This window comes from Ochotona princeps, chromosome 21, assembly GCF_030435755.1.
Source record: "Ochotona princeps isolate mOchPri1 chromosome 21, mOchPri1.hap1, whole genome shotgun sequence".
Classification (NCBI taxonomy): domain Eukaryota; kingdom Metazoa; phylum Chordata; class Mammalia; order Lagomorpha; family Ochotonidae; genus Ochotona; species Ochotona princeps.
Genome location: NC_080852.1, coordinates 1,164,999 through 1,189,061, shown reverse-complemented (window position 1 = coordinate 1,189,061; position 24,063 = coordinate 1,164,999). Strand labels below are relative to the sequence as shown.

The window sequence follows — 24,063 nt, the reverse complement described above, 5'->3', positions numbered from 1 at the left end:
GTACCCATTTCCAACATCTCAGGCTGCACATTGCTGTCTTGAGAGGTTTTTCTCCCCGTGCTCTCTTGCCTGGGTGAAAGTTGTTCCCTTCCCCGCATCCCCAAACCCCACGGAGCTTCGGACACTTTTCCTTGCAATTCTGCACTTCCTGCTGTCTGCTCTGAATCATTCTGTCCCTATCTCATCACACACTCGGATATACCAACTGTCCATGGTCAGTCATCTTTCCCCACCTTCTTTTCATCAAATTACATCACAGGTTGAAACTTTGAGATTGTGTCTCTTAAGTGTGTAATACACAAGTTAGCATCACATGATGTTGCCAAAATTATGAGCCACATTTAACACTCATAGATTCCAAAATACCATTTCCACTAAGTTTCATTTCTAAAATAGTATTCCAAGACAAAACAGCACCATTGGGATAAAAGTCAAAAAGCAAAGTCTTTTAAGTCTGACTTTTGAAGTTGTCAACAAAACAAACAAACAAACAAACAAACAAACAAAAACACTGAAAAGAACATCTAAACCATGTTTGGCTGTGTAGTTCACCTAAAGCAAATGAAAATCCAATACAAATCTTGTCAGTGTTGCCATAAGTGTTTAAAATGCAAAGTTCCACTCTCAGTCTGTAAAACTTAGTAAGCAAGTCATGAAAGTGACTGCCACGCTATCACACTAAGACCTGACAGTAAGATCTCTCAGTTTGTATTAGTAGATGTGTCTAATAAAAAAAAGAGCATAGAAAAAAGACATTTTACTTTTAAAGCTACCAATGTTTTTTATATAATTTTTTAAATTATATTTTTGACAATCTTTAAATTGTTAATTAGGGTAAAAAGGTACAAGGGCTACAGGGAAGTGGGTAAGACTATTATTTCTTTATTATTTCCTTCATATATCTGAGGTAAAGGGAATATTGAGGGAGAAGCCCCACCCAGTCTCCCACCCACTCAAGGTCCCCAATGTGGGACATGCTCTGAGCTCCTTGCTCAAGGTTTTTTTTTTTTTTTTTTTAAGATTCATTTATTTTTATTACAAAGTCAGATATACAGAGAGAAGGAGAAAAAGAGATTAAGATCTTCTGTCCAATGATTCACTCCCGAAGTGATCACAATGGCCGGTACTTCACCAATCCCGAGCCAGGACCAAGAACTTCTTCCAGATCTCCCACTCGGGTGCAGGGTCCCAAATCTTTGGGCCATCCTCAACTGCTTTCCCAGGCCACAAGTCAGGAGGTGAATGGGAAGTGGAGCTGTCGGGATTAGAACTGGTGCCCATATGGGATCCTGGCATGCTCAAGGCGAGGACTTTAGCTGCTAGGCCATGCCGCCGGGCCTGCTCAAGTGGTTTTGGTAGTTCACCAGTTATGAATCACTGCCAATCTCTTCACTCCAGGCACCATGAGGTTGTTGGAGAATCCACTGATTGACATAGTCCATCATAAAGTCTCCATTTGTCCCGTATTTCGCTGCCAACATATAGCTGAGGTGGTGGATTGATCTGTTCTGTCTACTGCCTTTTCTTGGTTAGAGTTCTGAGTCCTCCACTATGATTGGGGGATCCCAAAAAGAAACTTTGAGGTGTTCCCAGACCAGATTCTTGTATGTACTAGCAAGTACAGGGCCCACCACAGTCCATCGCCCTGGCAACTGGTGGGCTGCTACAAGGACAGGCCGGCTCTCCCGAGCTCATTGTTTCAAGGACAGGGCAGTTTGGACTGCGCCCCCCTGAGTCCTTGCCCACCCGCCCACCATCCACTCCAGCACCAAGCAGCTCACTAACACCTTCTAACTCCCTTCTCCACCCCCTCCTCCACACACACACATTCCTAAACTGCCTGCAGGCGGCTCCAGGGCCAATCAAGCTTACCCAGTGTCATTCTGGCTGCTTTTGTGTCAAACCTATTCAAATGGAGAACCAAGAGCCCCAAACACACATTGTTCGTTATTTAAAATGTTGAGTTCTAGTTTATATGATATTATGATATTATTATGTGCAGCTAATTCCTGCAACCTGATTCTTTACCATGAGCTGAAAACACCAGACGCAACAAGGTATCTTAGGAGGTTTATTCCAGTGGGGAAGGAACAGGATGGAGGGGAAGGGGAATGGGAGGAGGGGTAGATTGGCTGGAAGAAGAGGAAGAGCAAAGAAGAGAGAGAGCCGTGCTTGGGTACCTTTTGGTCTGCCAGGTGTGGGGGGTGATGATTGAGGGCAGGCCCCAGGGGATTGGCAACTGCAGGTGAATGCCTATTGATGATTTGTGAGTGGGCGGGTTTGGGGAAGAGGCTGGAAGATTGGAGGTGGGATTCTCAGGTGGAATACCAGGTTACATCTGATTGGTGGATGGCTGGACTGGCATGAATTTCCTGTGCTCTGAGGAAGAAGTAATGGTGCAGAGTCCAGGTAGGATATTCAAATAAATTCTTCCACTCATACCATCATCCAGGGCCTGGGGGGCTCGGCCAGGATTCCCACACCTCTAACCGGCCCTCCCACCACCCTACAGCTGCTCCAGGATCAGGCAGGCTTGGCCAACAATATGGCTTCTGCATCAAGTCAATCTCCGGCCTGCTGCTCTGGAGCCGGGTCTGCTTGCCCTCACCCACAGTGCATCTGCCACGACCAGCTTATCCACTGCTCTAGGGCCAGGTCCTTTTGGCCCACGAACCCTACACCACACCCAGCATGACCATCCCACTGCCCCATCTGCTGTTCCAGAGCCAACCTGATTCAGTCTTCCAAGGACAGGTCCTATTTCTCTTGGATTGGGGCTGATGTCTTCCAGGGGTTCCTGAAGCTTTCCCCAACTAGGTCTGCCACTGGGGTTTTCTATGGGAAGGTCCTGCTTCCCCTGGGGGTCAGATGCTGGAGTCTTTCAAAGGTGTCTCTATTTCCCATGGGTTGGGGGCTAGGATCTTGCCTGGTGGGGGATCTTCTTTCCCCCAAAGGGTGGTGGCTGAGGTCTTCCAGGGGAAGTCCGTCCCTCGCACTTCAGGGATGGATTCTGCTTTCTTTTGGTTGGGGGCTGGGGTCATCTTGGGAATGTCCTCTCCCCCACGGGGTTGGGCGCTTGGCTTCTTCCATGTTGGGTGCTGTAGTCTTGCAGGGGTAGGTCCTGATTGCCCCTGACTCAGGGATTCAGTTTTTCCAGGGATGGATCATGCTTCCACCCACTGGCGTCAGGGGCTGGAGCCTTCCAGGGGCCTTATGCCGTTTTCCCTTCTCACTGCCCCACCCCCATCAGAATAATGGTCTTCCTGGGGCAGGAAACTACCCACAGGGAAGCTGGACCCACCCCTGGAGGACCCCAACCTTCTACCCAGGGCTAACCAGGACCTACCTCTGGAAGACTCTAGCATCTCATCCAGGGAGAGACAGGACCTGCCCCTGGGTAGTTTCCTGATTCTGCTCTGTGGTTCCTGCCTTTGCTGCCTCTATGCATGGCTGGATGTGGTGACTCATCCCCTTACTCTGTTGGTGCTTGCAAGATGGACTCCTGGTGCCACTTCCTGTGTCACTTCATCCCACAGCCTGCTGTGACCCAGCACACGGTTAGACCCAGAGTCAGCTGCAAACTCCTCTCTGCCTATCTCAGGCCATGCTGGTGGGCACCTGCACCTTCCTGGAGGTCACAGTACAGGGAACAAGGGACCTTCCACTGAAGGCATGGCAGATTGATTGATTTGAAAGACATGGTAACAGAGGGAAAGAGATCTTTCAGGGTTAGGCTAGGCTAAAGCTAGGGACCAGGTACTTCAGCCAGGTCTCCTAGGTGCAATAAGCAGGGAGTTGGATCAGAAATGGAGCAGCCAGGACTCAAACTGGTGCTCTGATATGGGATGGCAGTTTGAAGATGTAAATTTGACCCAGGGCACCGTAATTTCAACACAAGTTCTGAGTAGTGGGAGAATGAATACTATCTTCTTTATCATTTGTTTATATTGATCCAAAGGGCTTGAATGGATGGGAAGACAGTTACTTGTATTTCTTCCCTGCTGTAGATGTGCACATCACAAAGATCCAGACTGGATAGCACCAAGTGGCCCATCAGGCTCTGTGTTGGCCCTTCTTGCACTGGCATGGAACTACCCAGCGTTATTGGCAACTTTCCGGAAAGTTCTAAAAGAATATCTTCTTCTTCTTCTTCTTCTTTTATTTTTGTTAATTATATCTTGAGACTCAGATTTATTTGTTGGGTTTGACAAGCAGGCTGTGGCATGGAAAGTGCCTCCTGAGTTCATCTGCCCTGGCAGTGCCAAGGCTGGTTGATGTGGTGGGTGTGTTGTGGGGCATGTTACTGTGGCTAAGCCAGTCTGTCCCTAGAGCAAGCTGCAGGCAGATTGCCTGGAGAAGCCTAAGGGAGGCATGACAGGCTGGCTAGAAGCACAGGCTTTGCCAGCTCTGAAGACCTGTGTTTGCTGCAATAACCAAGGTGGGAATGCTAGATGTGCTGTGTACCCAGGGAGAGTGAGCCTATTCCAGAGGAGCAAGATGGAGGACAGGGGTGTTAGGGTTCCTGTCAGAGCCAGCCTAGAGCTGACAGCCTCCTGCAGTGCTATAGCCCACCCATTGTCCACTGATTGTAAACATGGCAGCCTCCTGTGGCTGTCCAACTCACCTGGTTCCTAAGGCAGGGTCAGCCAACTCACTCTTTTTATTAAAACCCATCTAACTCTGACATTGAGGTCACTTTCTGAAGGAAGGGAGAGCTGACCCAGGCTGGATGGTCAGTTTGCTTGACGCCTTCATAAACTTTGCTGTTTAGCAAACAGGCCTTGGCCATAGGATTGTGGACAGAAGGGGCCCGGCCCTGGGCTGCACCTGTTGAAGAGAGGCATAGGAGCCCAGCCAGGTGGTCTAGAAGCTAAAGTCCTTGCCTTGAACATGCCAGGATCCCATATGGACACCGATTCTAATCCCGGAATCTCCACTTCCCATCCAACTCCCTGCTTGTGGCCTAACAAAACCTTGGGATCCTGCTCCCTTGTGGGAGAATGGAGAAAGTTACTGGCTCCTGGCTTCAGATTGGTTCAGCACCAGCCATTGCGGTCACTTGGGTTTGAATCATCAGACAGAGGATCGTTCTCTGTCTCTCCTCCTCTCTGTCTATCTGACTTTGTGATAAAAACAAAATCAATTCAAGGGGGAAAAAAAAGAGAGAGGTGCTTGGACTGCAGGCATCCACCGTTCCCTGGTTTCTCTGTCCACATTTTGTTACTGCTAGGCCTTACCTCTCCCAGAACTCCAGAAAGTACACAAATTAGAAATACAAAGCATCTTAGAATTAACATCTTTCCTGTCCCACTCAAGCAGTAAAGAGATTGTGAGAAATAGACACATACAGGGGCCATGTTCAGGGGCTACCCTGAGACCTAAGTCCAACCAGGTTGGGGAAACCAAGACTCAGAGTGCCAGAGCAATGGAAGCATGTGACCAAGAGAGTGAGCCCTACCCATCAGAGTCCACTGTGGGGGCTTGTGAGGGGAGTGGTTACACAACAATGCAATACCAGCCCCTCTCATGTTCCAGATAGGTGAGCATACCAGGTGGGTAGGAAGAAACATCCAGGTAGTGGCTTCCAAACTGGTGACCCTGAACTGCCTGCCTAGACCACAACATTGGGAGAAGGAAGACACAGATTTCAATTTTTTATTTCTGGTTGATGCAGCAGACATTACTGCCCATTGTGAAAAAGTTTCCTTCTCTCTGCCCTTGGGGTGACTCATGTTAACCCCTCCCTGAGATGGTGCTGAATGGACACAATTTCCATCTTTTTCATGGGTGTTTCCTCCCTTGGAGTCCCTCTTGCTGAAGTGCAGGCCACCTTCCTTCTGCTTCTTAAACCCTGCTTTGCAAACTAGAGTTGTCTACATGAACGTTATTACATGAGAAAAGAAATAGGTTGTTGCAGTGTTTCGTGTTGATTTCCCTACCACACTAGCCCACTTTGTCCTGCAGCAGCAGCAAGGCTATGGAGGCAGGCAGGCTAGGAATGAGTGTTGTGGGGCCGATCCCTTCTGGCCCTGGAGGAGCCTCCAGGTAGGCTAGGTGTGTCGGAGATGACACTGGAGGGTCAGGTGAGGAGGCAGAGTGGGCATGTTGCATGGCAGGGGACTCAAGGTGTGCAGGCTGGGACTGCAGGGTCACCAGCTAAAGGGGCCCAGCCCTGGAGTGGCTGGCAAGCACACTGCCTGCTGAGGGAGTGGGATCATTGGCTAAGCCCAACTCACTCTCAAGCTCCGGACAGTGGACAGTGTGGCAGTGCTCCTGGGATAGAGCCCAGGCTGTCTAACCAAGCCTGGCCGTGGATGGGCAAGTGGGGTGATGGAAGGTGTTATGTTAAAGAAGCCCTTCACTACCTCCCTCCCATCCATGCAATTCAGCCTGGCCCTGAAATGGAGGACTACAGGCTGTAGGAGCAGGGACACCGGCCAGGATGACTTGGCTATGAAGCAGATGGCAGGCAGAGAGGGGGCGCACAGTTCACTGGCTTGTCCGGCTTGTTCCTGGAATAGCAGCCGGTGGGTTCCTTGCTCTCTGGGCTTACTGTCATGACCCAATGGCTCTGAAATGCATGGTGTGCATACTAGGTGTATGTGGGGATACCAACCAAACACATGTGAGGCTGAGCAACCTTGGAGCTAGGGCTGAGGGATGCACTGGCATAGGCAGCTGGAATGATTTGGCCCTGGAGCAGATGGAGTGCATGCTCAGGGCCAGGAATGCTGTCTGAACAGACTTGGGCCTAGATCAGTGGCAGGGGGCAATGGTGAGGTTGGGTTAGAATCACGAGGAGCAACAGTTGAGCCAACCTGACCCTTGAGTGACTTGTAAGCAAGCTGGGAAAGTGGGACAGGGTCAAGGGGGGCAGGATTGTTAGTAGAGTGGACATCCTTGCCGGCTGGGGGCACAGGGGATGCCAGCTGAACTGGCCAATCCTTGCAGTGGTGGTCTATGAGCTTCTTGGAAGGGCAAGGCCCCACATGCAACTTGGTCTATGAGCAGCCTGTTGGGGGTGCCGGGTGGCTGGCAGTGCCCTGCTGATTCTATAGCAGCAAGTGGAGAAGTGGGACAGGTGTGTTGGTTTCTTGGGCTGAGTGGGCCTGGGCCTGGAGCAGCCGGAAGCCTAGGGGTGCAGGGATCATCAGCCTAGCCTTGGGATCCTGCAGCCTCATGGGAGACCCGGAAGAGCTCCTGTCTCCAGGCTTCATATTGGCTCAGCTCCAGCCATTGTGCTCACTTGGGGAATGAATCATCCGATGGAAGATCTTCCTCTCTGTCTCTCCTCCTCTCTGTATATCCACCTTTCAATTAGAAAAAAAAAAAAAGTTGTGTGCAGTTTTCATTTACTTCAGATCTATACAAGGTCCATTCCCCTGGCCCTCCCCAGTCCACCCACCAGCCATTTTTTTTTCTGTGCAAAAACAGTCCCCCCAAAAAAGAAGTCCAGCATCTCTACATCTTTTATAAAGTTCTCTTGTCAGTGGCACAGGTTTTGTGTTGTGCGTAGAATGGATTGGTGGTCTCCTCTGAAGGTGTCATTTGCTGTGAGTAAGGAAATGTTCTTTGTCACATACCAGGATTTGTGTTGCATGCGCTTGCTTTTATCGTCATGCTTCCTTCTCACCCTACTTTTGCACCCCTCCCATTTCCCAGGTTTTTGTTTGTTTCCTTTTCCTCTGAAAATGTCTTTCCCCCTACTCCCCACCCCACTATCACCCCCAACCTCTGCTCTTGCCCCACCCCCTGTCCTTCTCCAGTCCACTGTCTGGCGGGCCCCCCTCACATGTGCGAGAGGGGCAGTGTGCTGTTAATGACCGTACTGGACACCGGGCTGCTCTGGTAGTGCTGTGACATCAGCAGTCGGCTTTGCACCGGGGAGGTACACGCTGATCATGTTCCGAGGGTTCCTGGCCTGGCAGAGCTCCCTGGAATGGAAGAGGTAAACATGGAGGGGCTAAAGCTGGCCTTGGACTTGACTACCTAGTCCAAGGAGCCTAGGGCCATGCCAGGGGTGCTCTGCTGTAAGTAGGACATGCTGTAGGTGGGAGAGCCGTTCATGTAGGTCTGTGAGCTGGTCATGGAGTTGTACTGCAGCGAGCTGACATCATAGAGGTGCAAGGGCTGCATCTGAGCCGCACCATGCGTGTTGAGGCCCAGGTGCTGCGGGCAGCCTAGATGGCCCTGCATCATGCTGTAGCTGCCATTGCTCCAGCCATTCACGTGGGTGTAGCTGTCCATGCGCTGGTTCACGGCCACGCCCAGGCGGGCACCCATCCCAACCCTGCTAGCCATGCTGTTGCTGCTGGGAGCCAGAAGCCCACCAGGCTGCATGTACTTATCCTTCTTCAAGAGCTTTTTGCTTTTCGGCCATGGCTGATATTTATAATCTCTGTGTTTCTACTTGTGCAGCGTCTGCAGCCACTTGGCCTCGGCCGTGAACGGCCGCTTCGCTATCTCCCACTAAGTTTCCCCTCTGCGCCCAGGCATTTGCTGATATCAACGTTGTGCATCTTGGGGTTCTCCTGGGTCATCTTGTTACACTGCCCATGGGAACACACCATGAAGGCGTTCATGGGCCTTTTGGTTGCTGTAGCCCGCTGCCGCCGTGGTGTTGCCATTGCCTCAGCCTCCCCCAGAATTCGGCTGTGTGCCCAGTGGCTTCAGCTCCAGCTCCATCTGTTGTCCATGTGGGCGCTGTGCACGTGGGCCCGGCCTGCTGGAGGCCGGAGACCCTCAGCGTGGCGGGAGAACTCGAGGGGGTAGGCGGCGGGGGAGCGCAGGAGGAGGAGGAGGAGGTGGAGGGGAGGCGAGCGGGTGTGATTGGGGATCACGGGGTTCCGAGAGGAGACCAGGTGGAGGAGAGCAATTTGGGGAGGGGCCAAAGAAAGGGGACAGAGCTGTGTGTGGGGGGACGGTGAAGGAGGGAGGGAGAGATAGAGAGAGAGAAGCGAACAGTGTTTCCCTCCACCTCCGGCAGATGCCGCAGCTACCCGCTGCGATTATTATTATTATTGTTGTGATTTTTTTTTTTTTTTGGAAAGGCTTAAGCCCCGGACTCAAACTTCTTCCTGCCTTTCTCACTCTCTGCTTCTTGTTCCCTCAGTCCTTAAAGAGGCAGAAAACTACTTCCCCCTTTTGCTAGCACTCCCTTCTCTGCCTTTACAACTACTGATAACTTTTTTGAACAAGTTAATAGACACCCGTCCGAGCGCTACTTCCAGTCCCAGCGGCCCTGCTTCCCATTCAGCTCCCTGATTGTGGCCTGGGTAAGCCTTGGGACCCTGCACCCCTCTGGCAGACCTGGAGGAAGTTCCTGGCTCCTGGCTTTTTTATGGGCAAGCGCCAGCCTTTGTGGTCACTTGGGGAATGAATCATCAGATGGAAGAGCTTCCTCTCTGTCTCTCCTTTCTGTATACCTGACTTTGCAATCAAAATAAGCTAAATCTTAAAAAGAAAACTTTTATTTAATCAGGCACAAACATTATTCTTAGGGCACAGGAGGCTAGGAATTCTTAAGTTTACATTTAGAAAATCTCACTGGTCGGCAAAGGGTGTAGACATGTTTGAGATGATGGAAAATTATTAGATAGGGTAAAGAACAGAGAGCAGATTATAGAAAAATAGGGGCCAGGAAGTCAGCAGGGAGTTATTTGAAGAACCCCGGACACAGGGAAGAGGCGACGATCGCTGAGCAGTGTTTAGGGAACAGAAAACCCAGCAGCCACTGGTGAGCTGTGACCCGGATTCAAAGGACAACCAGGGATCCAAAGGCAGCCACAGATCAGCCCTTGCAGCAGCCAGGTGGGAGCTTGGGTTCACATGGCGAGCTCGGTAGGTGAAGACAGGCTGGGACTGGCCAATCCTGCCAGATACTTTGGATGTGGGGAGAAAGGCACCCTCCTTCACTGCTGGTGGGAGTGTAGGCTAATACAACCACTGTAGAAATCAGTATGGAGAGTGCTTGGAGAATTGCAAATAAATCTGCCATATGACCCAGCTATCCTGCTGCTAGGAATATACCCAATGGAAATGATATCTGCATGTGAGAAGGGGATCTGTAATCCTATTTACAGTAGCACAAGCTACAATAGCAAAGACATGGAAACAATCTAGTTGCGCATCCAAAGAGTGGTTAAAGAAACTGTGGTACATCTAATCCATGGAATATTATTCAGCTATTAAGAACAATGAAATTATACTATTTACAACTAGTTTGTCCCAACTAGAAACCATTATGCTCAGCGAAATGAGTCAGTCTCAAAAGAACAAATACCATAATGTTCTCTCTTATATAAGGAAGCCAGTGTGGAATGTATAACTTCAATAATTCAATCAACACTGTTTTTGTTTTGTTTTGTTTTGTTTTGTTCTGTTTTGGCTGTATCCCATGTGTTTTGAAGTTTTTTTATATCAGTTTTATTTATTCCAAATACTCTCTCTTTTAAAAAAATTTATTTATCTTTATTGCAAAGTTGTATATACAGAGAGGAAGAGAGACAGAGAGGAAAATCTTCCATCTGATGATTCACTCCCCAAGTGAGCACAAGAGCCGGTGCTGTGCCAATCTGGAGCCAGGAGCCAGGAACTTCCTCCAGGTCTACCCTACGGATGCAGGGTCCCAAGCATTTGTGCCATCCTTCACTGTTTTCCCAGGCCACAAGCAGGGAGCTGGATGGGAAGTGGAGCTGCTGGGATTAGAACTGGTGCTCACATGGGATCCCGGCCAAAATATTCTGTCCTTTTGTCAATTCATTGCTGGCTCATGGAATATGTGGTGCATCATTTTTTTCAAGAGACTTTTGTATCTCCGTCTTGTCACCAATGTGCTGGTTACTCAGTGGCGTGTTTTTTCATGGAGCTGTATTTTGTTGTTGTTGTTGAGGCTATTGTTCTACCTCATACCAGTTGCTGACCTTGTTTCATGGTTTCTCAATTATGGAAATGTATAGTGATGGGGTACTGGGGTCTACCATTTCCAGATGTGGGGATATAATGCAACATTTATTCCTGCATCCAGATGACAGATGGATTCCCAATGAAACTGTTGGACAAGTGTAGACAATGGGATGCTAGAGTGTTTGCATTTGTCTGTTCCAGCTGCTTGGGGAGTGAATTAGTGGATGTAAGACCTTCTTCGCCGTCTCTCCTCCTCTCTCTATCTCTGACATTTCTACAAAAAAAAAAAAAAAATTAAATATCCCATAGAAAGATGTTTTAAAACAGAAACCAAAAGTCACAAATTCTGGAAACCGAGTAACAGAAACACATACATATGCATAAAATAGGAAATATAGATATAATATGAATTACATCTATCACTTCAAGTTTTCTTTTGCTAGATTGAATCTGGATAAGCCCTCTTCTCGGTTTGTGTCTTACACATTATTGTGAATGTGTAATCTGTATTTTAAAAAGTGAAATGAACTAATGGAAAAAAACCTTGGCAATACAAAGAAGAAAAGTTCCAGAAAGCATTGAACATTCGGTGAGGTGTATCTGCAGACTCTTGTCCTACATTTCTGTGTGTTTTCAGACTTGAACAGGATCCTGAAGCAGAGAGGGAAGGAGAGGCCAGGAGGTGGACTGATGTGAGAGGCGACAGCGGCCCCTGCTGTTGGAAGGCTCAAGCTGCAAGAGAGGAGGCCCCTTCCAGCCTGAGGTGAAGCCCCGCCCCTCACTCACCCTCCCTCCAGAATCCTACCTGAGTGCCCTTTGTGATTATGATTGGCTACGTGTTGTGACGCCATGCGTAGTCGTGGGAGGGGTCCAATCACGCGCGCCCAGGAAGCCCTGTGGCAGCAGGCAGGAGGCTGTTGTGGGTGCCGCCATAGCCACGTTGCTGGTTGTGCTGGTGGAGAGGCGCAGGTGGCTGAGCCAGTGCTGCCCTGTGAGCTCCCTCCCCGCAGGAGCCTCTGCAGGACCCCCGACTCGTGAGAAGCTGGGAAGGGTGAGTGTGTGAGAGCATCTCCTGAGGCCCCGGGGCGGGCGGGTGGGGGCCAGGAGGGGGCCCTTGGGGTCCTCACTCTGCAGCACTGACCTTGAACACTAGGCCTCCCAGTTGAACCCATTGTGCAGTGAGGAGGGGAGAGTGCCCGGGACAGTTCGACCTTCATGTTGGGCATGATTTCCATTTTTTATTTTCTATTTTATTGTATTTTATTTTATTTTAATTTTCTACCTCATTGCAACTTCTTTTTTAAATGGCCCGATTTTCTTGATTTGGGCAACAGCGTCTCCAGCCCGCAGCTGAGTCCTCAGTGAAGCTCCTCCTAAGGGTCTGGGGCAGTTTTCTTGTTGCTGACACCAGAGCAGCACAGACTCCAGCAGTTAGAACAAACAGCCTTGTTTTCCTGCGATTTTGCTGCAAGGTTGAGGGGCAGCATGTGGTGCTGGCGCTGTGCTTGGCAGAGGCCTGGGGTGGCACAGCGACCTTGTAGACAAGCCAAGGGAGTGCACGGGGACTCACAAAAAGGGGCTTCTCTAGAAGAACCTGACGAAGGAGCTGTGAAGGCAGCACTACTGATTTATCCTGATGGCTTCTGGTATGTTGTCACCCATTTCCTGAAGTTCTCACAATTGGGATTAAATGTCCCATGAGTTGTAGAGGGAATAAGTCAGGTTCAGCAGAGAGCATTAAAGCAGGGAATAAATCTGTGAATGTCCAGAACTCTTGCCTCAATGCCAAGTGCTGCTCTCTGCCCTGAAAATTCACAGCAGGAGTCACTATTTCCTCCAAGATACAATTCCATAACTTGTCTTATTATTTCCCTATCTCACAAAATAAGCAATAGCTCTTTAGAGGAACTGTTTGTTGTGAATAGTAGGCATGGGAGAAAAGCAGTAATTGCCCACCTGACACAGCACAGGAAGGCCTCACTGCCCTGTGTGGGTGTGTGTGACAGTGGTTAAGATGACATTGGGACTCCTGTGTCTCCCTCAGAATGCCTGGGTTTCAGTTCTGTGCAAATGCAGTGTGCAGCTACTGGCCAGGCTGGGAGGCAGCAGACAGTGGCTTGGGTAGCAGTGTGAAAAACCTGACTTATTTTGGGTCTTGTGGCTGTTGTAGGAATGTGGGAAATGAAAGATTAGATGAAAAAGCCTGACGGTAAGTAGGAATAACCTACATTAGCTGTTAGGAACTCCTCAACTTTGACCCTCCATTCAAACATTAACAGGTTCCTCAATATATTCTTTTTGTTTTCCTCAGTTTCAAAACACCTTGTAACAAACAAACATGGTTATCTTATCCTCTGGCTCACTTATTCCCCCTGAAAGAGAGCAGTAGATTGGGGGTTACCATTCAGAGTGGCAGCTGATGCCCTAAAACTGGAGGGTATCTATCATGTTCCATCTATTGCATATAACTAACCCCTTGGAGCATTAATATTCTCTTTACCCATCCAGAGCTCCATTCCTTGGTGACATATTAATGTCATCTAGAGAAATGATTGATGTACTCTGGGTTCTCTGAGGCTTGGCAACCTAGGGAGTAAAACCTTGGCAAAGTCCCAGGTAAATCCTAGGATAGTGAGCTTGGGATACACAGCAGTTTTCATTTTGCAGCCACAAGTTGGTTTAGTCAGAGGATAATTTGTACCAAGAAAGAATCTTTGTGAAGGTAAAATTTTGGTGGCCTAGAGCACTTATCAAATTGTGAGTGTACTTGTGACTGTTGTCGTGCAATTCCTACAAATATTTGCAATTTTCCAATTCTGGTGGTAGAAAGAGTAAAAAATTGTGAGTGTATTTGACTGGTTTAAAAAAAGCTAGTATCATTTGTGCTCAATGTCTGGGATAAGAGTCTTTTCTAAAATTCCATTTTATATTTGCTTGGAAAGCCGGATATACAGAGAGGAGAAGAGACAGAGAGGAAGATCTTCTGTTCATGGATTCAGTCCCCAAGTGACTGCAAAGGCCTGAGCTGTGCCAATCCAGAAGCAGGAACCCAGAGCCTCTTCTTGGCCTCCCGCATGGGTGCAGAGTCCCAAGGGTTTTAGCTGTCCACTGCTTTCCCAGGCCACAAGCAGGGAGTTGAATGGGAAACAGCATCATCGGGGTTAAAGCCGGCACCTACTTGGGATCCCGGCCCATGCGAGAGGAGGATTTTAACTGCAGAGATACTGACATAGACCCCCTAGATAGCTTCTTAAAGGAGCAAAAGACCTGAAAGAGCTAACACTGCTGTCCACTAACATTAACCTGCACCTGTGTGTCGAGTTCAAGCTTAACCCTGAAGCCTCTACTAACTGCAGATGATGAAATAATGGAATTGTGTTGTGATTAGTTGTTGGCAGTAAATTGGTATTAGGCAAATATAACACATCTGATGTTAAAAGAAAATCACAGAGGCCACAGCGTTTACTTGATCTTGAATGTGTGGTTGCGTCGGAGAGCTAAGATGCTGGAGGAGACACTGCAGGCTGTGAAGTGTTCCCACATCCTCACTATTACATTTCTGGCTGCTTAGGATTCCCTCCATCACTGCAGTGAACCCCCCTTGGGCACTGTGTCCCCAGTGAGAGTGATTCCCCAAGCCTGGGACCGTGGAAGATCAGGTAAGTGGGGACTCCCTGGGAAGGGTAAGCAGGCTGCTTCCCAGAGCTCATTCTCTGTCCTGTCCTGGTGCTTTGATTTCTAGTTTGCTCACTTCATGGCTGAGCCAGTGCAAGGTGCATCTGTAGCCAGCCCGCCCCGCCTGCCATTCCAGGCTAATGAGGTCCTGCCAACATCACCAACATCCCTAAACCACATGCCTGCCAATCCAGGTTCAGCTAGGCTATGCTGGCCCACAGTGAGTCTCTACTATGCCCCCTCCCATAAGCCCACTGCCCCAGGGCCAGATGATCTCAGCCAGCGCCTTACTTGCACACAGCCTCCCTTGCCTGCTCCAAGAGAGCTCTATCGGTGTCCCCTGTGCTGCTTCTCAGCCCACCCTGTCACTCTGCAGGCTCTCTAGGGCTAGGCTGTCTTTGACACAGCAACCTGCCCTTCGGCAAGCACACCCTGCCAACCTACTGGAGCTGGATCCAGGCCCAGGCTGTTAGACTGCTCCCATCCCCTGCCTACATCCCCAGTGAGGCTGTAGCACACCCACCCGGTCCACAGCTTTATGGCCAGGCCAATTCGGCCACCTATTTCTTCAGACAGACTCTTGCCCACCAGCCACTGCCATGCTTGGTAGCCTGGGCTGATCTCTGCCTCTCCTGGACCCCACCCCACCCGACACAATGACCTCTTGTCCAGGGTGAAGCCAGGCTGCCTGGGCCAGAGTACATGGACCCCAGCCTTCATGTACCACACTCCGCGTGCATTCCAATGGCAGACCACCCCCACCCAGCACCTACCCTTCCCCTAGCACTCCTGCCTTGTTCCCTGTTGCAGGGACAAGCTTGCTTGGCAAGAGACACCTTATCTCTATCCCACCTGACCCTCCTTGCCGCAGGTATCTCAAGAGCAGATAGAATCAGCCAGTGCTTGCCTCCTCTCTTGCACCTCTATCATGCCCCAGGATGGCCACTCCAGGGCATGAGCAGCTTGGATGGTGCCCTTGCTCCCTTTGCCCACTTGCTACCTGCTCCAGAGCCAAAAGGGCCAGTCTGATGACCCCTATACCTTTAGGCCTCGAAGTGCTCCAGGGCCAGCCCACTATGCCCAAGACATCAGCACACCTGCCCAGCTGTTCCACGTTCTGCAGTAGAACCAGGTGGACTCTGCCAGTCACTTGGCACCCCCAACAGGCTGCTTGCCCACCTTCCACTCCAGGGCAAGGTTGGCTTGCCCTGCCAGGTAGCTCATAGGCCACTGTTGCACATTTAGCTGGCATCCCCTGTGCCCCCAGCCTGACATATGTCCACTCTGCTTACAACCCTGCTCCCCTTAACACCACTCCCCATTACCAGCTTGCCTGCAAGCCACTGCAGGGTCAGGTGGGCTCAACTGGTGCTCCACACACCTCTAACCCAACCTTACCATTGCCCTCTTCTGCTGATCTAGGGCCAGTCCTGTTCAGACAGCACTTCACAGTCCTGAGCATACACTCTTTCTGCTCCAGGAACATGTCTCCCAAGCCGCCTAGGCCAGTGCACCCCTCAGCCCTAGCTCACAGGCTGCACCGCCGCACAAGCTGCTTGCTCAGTATCCCCTTCTGCCCTAGTCACACACTGCATTCCAGAGCCAATGGGTCATGACAGTAAGCCCAGAGCCCAAGGAGCCCACTGGCTGCTATTCCAGGGACAAGCTGGAGAAGTGGGTGCACTGTGAGCCGCCTCTCTTCCTGCCATCTGCTTCATAGCCAAGTCATCCTGGCAGGTGTCCCTGCTCCTATGGCACTGTAGTCCTCCATTTCATGGAATTGCATGGGAGGAGAGCAGAAAGAAGAGCCTTCTTCCAACATATGCGCTCAGATGCCGAACTTGCCCATGCACGGCCAGGCTCAGGTAGCTAGCACCAGCACTCCTCTAGCCCAGGAGCACTGCCACACCATCCATTGTCTGTAGCTCGAGAGCCAGTCAGGCACAGCCAGTGATCTCACTCACTCAGTAGGCAGTGTGCTTGCCAGCCACTGCAGGGCTGAGCCCCTTTTGCCGGAAACCCCGGCACCCCAGGCTGCACACCTTCTTGAGTCCCAAGTCAAACAACACACCAACTCTGCTGTCTTACCTGACCCTCCAATGTCATCTCCCACACCCCTTGCCTGTCTGGAAGCTCCTCCAGGGCCAGAAGGTTTTGGCCCCACCACACTCATTTCTAGCCTACCCACCCCCATAGCCTTCCCGCTGCTGCAGGGCAAAGTAGACTAGTGTGGTAGGGAAATCAACATGAAACACTGCAACAACCTATTCATGTCTCATGAAGAATGTTCATGTATACAGCTCCAGTTTGCAAAGCAGGGTTTATTTAAGAAGCAGAAGGAAGGTGGCCTGCCCTAGCAACAGGAGGGGCGCCAAGGGAGGAAAAACCTGAGTTAATGGCGGAAATTGTCCATTCAGCACCATCTCAGGGAGTGGTTGACATGAGTCACCCCAAGGGCAGAGAGAAAGAAACTTATTCTCAATGGGCAGTAATGTCTGCTAATTTGCATAGAAAAAAGAGGTGAGACATGTGGCTTCCTTCTCCCAATGTTGTGGGGTAGGTAGCTCGTTCATGGTCACCAGCTTGGAAGCCAAACCCCACCCAACCACATAGGCCCACCCTTCTGCCCACTTTTGACACTCTGCTATCATCACCTGCAACTTGAGTGGGGGAGGTATTGCATTGTTGTGTAACCATGCCCTTCCCTAGCCCCCACAATGGCTCCTGATAGGGAGGGCTCGCTCTCTTAGTCTCATGCTGCCATCGCTCTGGCACTCTGACTCTTTGTTTCTCCAGTACCTGTTTGTTCTCTCGATTCCTGCAGACAGTCTTTGAGGACAGGAAGCCCCTGTGCATGTCCCCTGATGTCTGTATTCCTTACCCTATGTTCACAGTGTGGGTGGGACAGTGAAGATGCTAATTCCAGCATGCCTTGTATTTCTAATTTGTACTTTCAAGAGTTCCAGGAGAGGTGAGGCCTAGCAGTAATGGAATGTGGGCAGAGAAACCAGGGAAAGGTGGATGTCTGCAGCCTGAGCCCCCTTTCAAGAAGTGCAGCCCAGGGCTGGGCCCCTTCTTCCCTCAACCCTGTGGTTCCGGCCTGTTTGCTAAACAGCAAATTTTATGAAGGAGGCAGGTAAACAGACCAACCAGCATGGGTCAGCTCTTTGTCTTTCAGAGAGTGGCATCAGTGTGAAAGTTACATAGAGTTTTGTGGAAAAAGTGAATTATATAGCCTTAGGAAACAGGTGCTTTGGACAGCCACAGGAGGTTGCCATGTTGACAATGGGTGCATATTGGGTGAGCTGTAACTCTGCAGGAGGGTGTTAGCTCTAGACTGGCTCTGCCAGGGACCTTGCCACCCCTGTCCTCCATCTTGCTCCTCAGGAATAGGCTCACTCTCCCTGGACCCTCAGCACCTCTTATATTCCCGCCTTGGCTGCTGCAGCAAACACAGCTTTCAGAGCTGGCAAAGCCTATGCTTCTGGCCCACCTGTCACGCGTCCCTCAGGCTCCTCCAGGTGCTCTGCCTGTTGCTCCACTGATGGAGCAGCTTGGCCAGAGCAACATATACGAAAACACACCCACTGTGCCACCCAGCCTTGCCAATGCCAGGTCAGATGATCCCAGGTGAAACTTCCATGCCCCAGCCTGCTTATCAAACCCTCCAGGGTTTGGAAGGCATGGCCTGTCCTGCCCACCCCGTCCACAACTCAAGGGCCAGGCTGGCTCAGCCAGCAACTCTCTCCTTACAGCTATTGATCGACCAGCCACTTTCTAACCAGGAACATTATGCTACTGCTTTCTTTGCACCCTGTGCTCCTGGCTGCCAGCCCTGCCACTATGTCCACTGCTCCAGGGCCAGGACAGGTCAGCTTAGCGAGTGTGCAAGCACCCCCCGTCCTGCAGGCACCATGCTCTGCCTGCAGCTCCATGGTGAGCCCTGCTTGCCCTGTGTATACTGTTCCTCTAGCACTCCTGCCAGTGAATCTAGCAAGCCCCCATGAGGCCCTTCCAGGCCCTGGCCAGTTCCCCTGCACCCCCGTCCTGTCTGAGCTCTACCACCTGCTCCTGAATCATGGTAGCTCTTCCAGAATCTCCATACACCCAACACAACAGCCCTGCTGTCCTACTCATTGTTGTGGAACCAGGCCAGCTTGGATGGCACCCCCGGGCCCCGTTTGCCTAACATTCACTCCAGGGCCAGTCATACTCAGCCAGCCAAGTTCCCCCAGCACTTAACACCATCCTATGTTCCTCCAGGGCCCCAACCCTGGCACCCCTACAAATCTAGTCATTCATTCCTTCCTCCCTTCTAACTGCCTCAGGGACAGGCGAGTTTGGGCTCTAGCCAACGTGCCACCGCACATCTAACATGCCAACTCCACCATTGCTACGAGGACAGGCTAGCTGCACTGTTGACTGCGGGACTCTAGCCTTCCTGGTCCACCACCGCAGCCACAGTTCCAGAACCAGGCTGATTTGGGTGGTGCCTCCTCTGCTCTCGACTGCCAGCCATCCACTTCAGGGCCAGGCCAGCTCGCTAACACCAATAAATCCCCCATCCCATCCCACACCAAGTTCGCAGCCTACCTGTAAGCCACTCCAGGGCCAGGCGGGCTTAGCTGTGCCCAGTCCTCTGCTCTGGGGCCTGACCTGTTGCGTGGGTGCTCCACCAGCAACCCACCAGCTCCCAGCACCCACTATATGTGCCCCAGGATTGGGGGCACAGCCAGGGTCCCTGCACCTGTAGTCCTCTAGCCACCTTGCCTGCTGCTCCAGGACCAGGAAGCCTTGGCCAGTGACATGGTGTCTGCATCAGGCTGCTCGCCTGCCTGCAGCTCCAGAGCCAGGTCTGCTTGCCCTGCACCCACCATGCATCTCCCACATCCCTACCACACCTGCTTTCCAGGGCCAAGTTGGGGACTGGGTTCTTCCAGTGGTAGATCCTGCTTCCTTCTACCCCATGTCCCCCACCGGGTCAGGGACTGGAGTATTGCAGGGGTCCTGCTGTTTCCCTCCCTCTCCTCCCCTTCCCTTTTACCCCAGTCCCTGAACATCAGTGCTATAATCTTAAAAATTGGGTCGAGCTTCCCTGTGGGTAATGTCCTTTGTTCTTGATCTGTGGCCCCTACCTTTGCTGTCTCTCTGCGTGGCTGGATGTGGTGACTCGTCACCCTTCCTCTGGTGGTGCTTGCAAGATGGACTCCTGGTGCCATTTGCTGTGTGACTTCATCCCACAGCCTGCTGTAACCCAGCGCACAGTTTGACCCAGGGCCAGCTGCACCCTCCTTTCTGCCTGTCTCAGGCCGTGTTGTCAGGCACCCATGCCCTCCTGGAGGCCACAGTAGAAGGAACAAGGGATCCTCCACTGAAGGCATGGCAGATTGATTGATTTGAAAGGCATGGTAACAGAGGGAAAGAGATCTTCCATCAGCTGGTTTTACTCCCTGGTTGACCAGGATAGTCATGGTTAGGCTAGGCTAAAGCTAGGAACAAGGTTTTTCATCCAGGTCTCCTACGTGGGTGCAGGGACATTTCTCAGGAGCATTATCAGAGTTGGAATAGGAAGTGGAGCAGCCAGGACTCAAATCAGTGTGCTGATGTGGGATGGCACTGTTGGAGGCATTAGATTGAACCAGGGCAGAAGAATACCAGGACAATTTCAGAGAGGAGGGAAAATGAGTGATATTTTGTTCATCATTTGTTTTATAATTTCTAAAACTGTTAGAATCACATGTCAGGTCTTGATAATCTGAAAAGTGGGGATTTATTTATTTATTTACTTTTTCAGTGTAAGGGAAACTTTGAGAACTGCTGGTGTAAAATTCTCTGGTCTCTGGGTGGGCAGATGGAGCTGAGCTCTCCCCCAATGCATTCAATGCACTCTTTGACTCCAATTCGTAGTTGACCATTTCCATGTGTGCTTCCTCAAATCATTTTCATTTTTCTTCAAGATTAGTTTAGGATCCAGCACGGTAGCCTAGTGGCTAAAGTACTTGCATGTACCAGGATTCCATATGGGTGTAGGTTTATGTTTTGGCTGCTGGATTTCACATCCAGTTTCCTGCTTATGGCCTTGGGAAGCAGTCAAGGATGGCACAAAGCCTTGCAATCTTGAACCCATGTGGAGACCAGAAAAGAGTTTCAGGCTGCTGACTTTGGATTAGCTCAACTTCGGCCATTGCCGGTGGAGTGAACCAATGGATGGAAGATTCTTTTCTCTCTCTCTCTGTCTCTCCTGCTCTCCGTGTATCTCATTTGCCACTACAAATTGGCTCTTCAGATTAGATCTGCTCCAGGCATTGTGGTCAATTGTGGAGTGAACCAGCAGACAGAAGACCTTATTCTCTGACTCTCCTCCTCTCTCTATATCTGAGAAGAAGATCTTCTGTTCCCTGGTTCCCTCTCCAAGTGACCACAAAGAAAAAAAGCCAGGAGCCTTTTCTTCTACTCCCCTGTTGGTGCAGTGTCCCAAGGCTTTGGTTCTTCCTCTTCTGCTTTCCAAGGCCATGAGAAAAACTGCCAGGCAGGTGGAGCAGCCAGGAATCAAACTTGCACTCCTATGGGATCCCAGCTCATGCAAGGTGAGGATTTGATCACTGACCCACTGTGCTGGGCCCAAATTACTTGCATTGAGTTTATTGATTACAAGGTAGGGTGGAAGGTGTGGAAGGCAGAGCTCTCTGAAAACATTTGCTTTTCAAAAAATTATTTCGTTTAATTTGAAATCAAGAGTTATATAGGGAGACTAAATGAGGGAGAGAGTCTTCCATCTAATGGTTCACTTCCCATTTAAATCAACACAATGGCTAGAGCTTGGCTGGTCCTAAGCCAGGAGCACATAGCTTCTTCCAGGTCCCCTTCATGGGTGCAGGGACCCAATTCCTTGGGCCATGATGTGCTGCTTTCCCAAGTACCTTAGCAGGGAGCTGGATCATGAGTGGAGCATCCCATAGAACGCTGGTGCTGCAGATGGTGCCTTACACATTATGCCATAGTGCCAGCCAATGTGTATTCTTACTGAAATGAAATATTACAGGATGAATAATGTATAAAGATATTTGTTGAGAGTTTAGGGGCAGGAAATGTTAACAGCATGGTGATAGCTTTTCCCAGAGTTCCTTCGAATGCATCACTTCAGTGCAATGAGAACATAGTAGGAGAGTGTGTGTGAGCACGCGTAAGTGTGTGTGTGTACTGTTCAAATGAAGAAACTGTGACACAGTCCTATTGACTTTTTGGGTTACACACCCTGATGGTAAATGATAACATTTCTTGTTTTTTGATTTTGTGCAAATTCATTTCAAGATGTATTTAAAGATTTGTATTTTTCATAAAACTAAGTTATTGGCATTGAGAATTTTTTTAAGATTTAAAAAAATATTTAGCAAAGTCAGAAATACAGAAAGGAAGAAAGACAGATACAAAAGTCTTCCATCTGCTAGTTCATTCTCCAAGTAGCTGCAAAGGCCAAAGTTGAAGTGATCCAGACCCAGTTGCCTTTTTCGTATCCTCCACACAAGTTCAGGTTCCCAAGGCTCTGGGCCATTTTCAACTGTTTTCCCAGGCCACAGGTATGGACCTAGGTGGGAAGTGGGGCAGCCGGGACATGAACCATGACCCATATGGAATTTGGTGCATGTAGGACAAGTACTTGAGCCACTATGCTGCCGTGCTGGGCTTGGTAGTGAGAATTTTACTAAATTAGTCTTCCAACACTTGCATGTTTATGAAATACTAGTGAGTGCCCAACATTCGGAAATTCAGATACAGGGTGGCTAGATAAAAGCTGGTTATACCTGAGGTTTTCATTTTTTGTGCATTTGGTAACACTTAGTGCATGGTATGTAGAGGAGATGCCATTTCTGTATGTGGAATGGGGGAATGAACTCTTTTCATCCTAGAGTTTTTTACTCTGTTTGTTTCTGTGGAGAACTATAAGCACAATACAGTTAAGCTGAAACAAGCAAACAAAAACAAAACAGGAAATGCAGAAAGAATACTGGGATTTCAAAAGCCTGTTTTTCTAGGTGGCCACAGGCCACATGCTAGAACCCAGTCAGATAAGTTCTTAAATAGTAGAAGTAATCCCTAAGAGTTTGGCCCTTGCAATATGTCTACTTTCCTGAGCTCGTGGTCAACAAAATAATTTAGATTGATACTTCAACAATGACTATGAAGAAGATAATAATGAGTTTATTTGCATTTTAAGTGTATGCATATGACGCAGTGTTTGGAAATTGATGCAAATGGAGTTTATGAAAAACTGCATGAATTTCCATATTTTAAAAAGAAGCCTTTGTTTAAAATTCGAGTTTTTAAAAAAGATTTATTTATTTTTATTACCAAGTCAGATATACAGAGAGGAGGAGAGACAGAGGGGAAGATCTTTCATCTGATGATTCATTCCCCAAGCAACTGCAATGGCTGGAGCTGAGCCGACCTAAAGCCAGGAGCTACTGCTTCTTCTGTTTCTCCCACATGGGTGCAGAATTCCAGGCTTTGGGCTGGCCCCACTGCTGCCAAGGTTAGAACCAGCACTCATGTTCAAGGTGAGGACTTCAGCTGCTAGGCCTCCATGCTGGGTCCTGATTTTTTTTTTTTAAAGATTTTTTTATTTTATTATAGCCAAACATACACAGAGGAGGAGAGACAGGGAGGAAGATCTTCCATCCAATGATTCACTCCCCAAGTGAGCCGCAATGGGCCAATGTGCGCCGATCCGAAGCCGGGAACCTGGAAGCTCTTGCGGGTCTCCCATGCAGGTGCAGTGTCCCAATGCATTGGGCCGTCCTCAACTGCTTTCCCAGGCCACAAGCAGGGAGCTGCATGGGAAGTGGAGCTGCTGGGATTAGAACCGGCGCCCATATGGGATCCCGGGGCTTTCAAGGCGAGGACTTTAGCCGCTAGGCCTCCTTGCGGGGCCCTGAATTTTTCAATTTGTTTTTGTATTTGGAAAAATAAAGGGAGGGATAAAGAAAGTGGTCTTCCATGTGCTAGTTCACTCCCCAAACCAAACAGCTGCAATACTGGTTCAGCATCAAGATTCAGGAGCTTCTTCAGGGCCTTCCCCATGGGTGCAGGGCCCAAGCTCTTTGCCATTCCCCACTGCTTTCTCAGGCACATCAGAGCTGCACCCGATGTGGACCATCCAGGACTTGAAGCAGTGCTCATATGGGAAGTGGGTGCCACAAGCAGCCAGCAGCTCTGGTGTGCCACAGTGCCTGTCCCTGGAAACACAAGCAATAAATTTAGACGATGTACCCATCTCTGTAAGACCATAGCCAGACAGCTGGTTGGTGGGGAACATGAGATGGGTAGGGAATGGAGGGAAGCAACATGGGCCCTGGGAGACTCCAGCCCCTGATCCCAGAGTTAGTCCCTTACCTGGACATGGAGTAGCAGTTATGGTGGAAGTGGGAGATGCATTGTGGGTGCAGGGTGAACAGAGCTGGCTCTGGGGTGGCAGTCTGGCCAGTG

The 24,063-nt window shown here is 49.9% G+C and overlaps 1 protein-coding gene and 1 pseudogene across 1 annotated transcript in view; one reads left to right on the top strand and one right to left on the bottom strand.

The window, feature by feature from the left end:
• The window catches only part of LOC131482840 (zinc finger protein 850-like), a gene marked incomplete at its 5' end in the record, with an annotated part of 447,409 nt that overhangs the window by 356,028 nt on the left and 67,318 nt on the right, over window positions 1-24,063 (top strand). The gene's annotated exons all lie outside the window — the stretch shown is intronic.
• Window positions 7,789-8,585, bottom strand: LOC101516803 (transcription factor SOX-2-like; annotated as a pseudogene).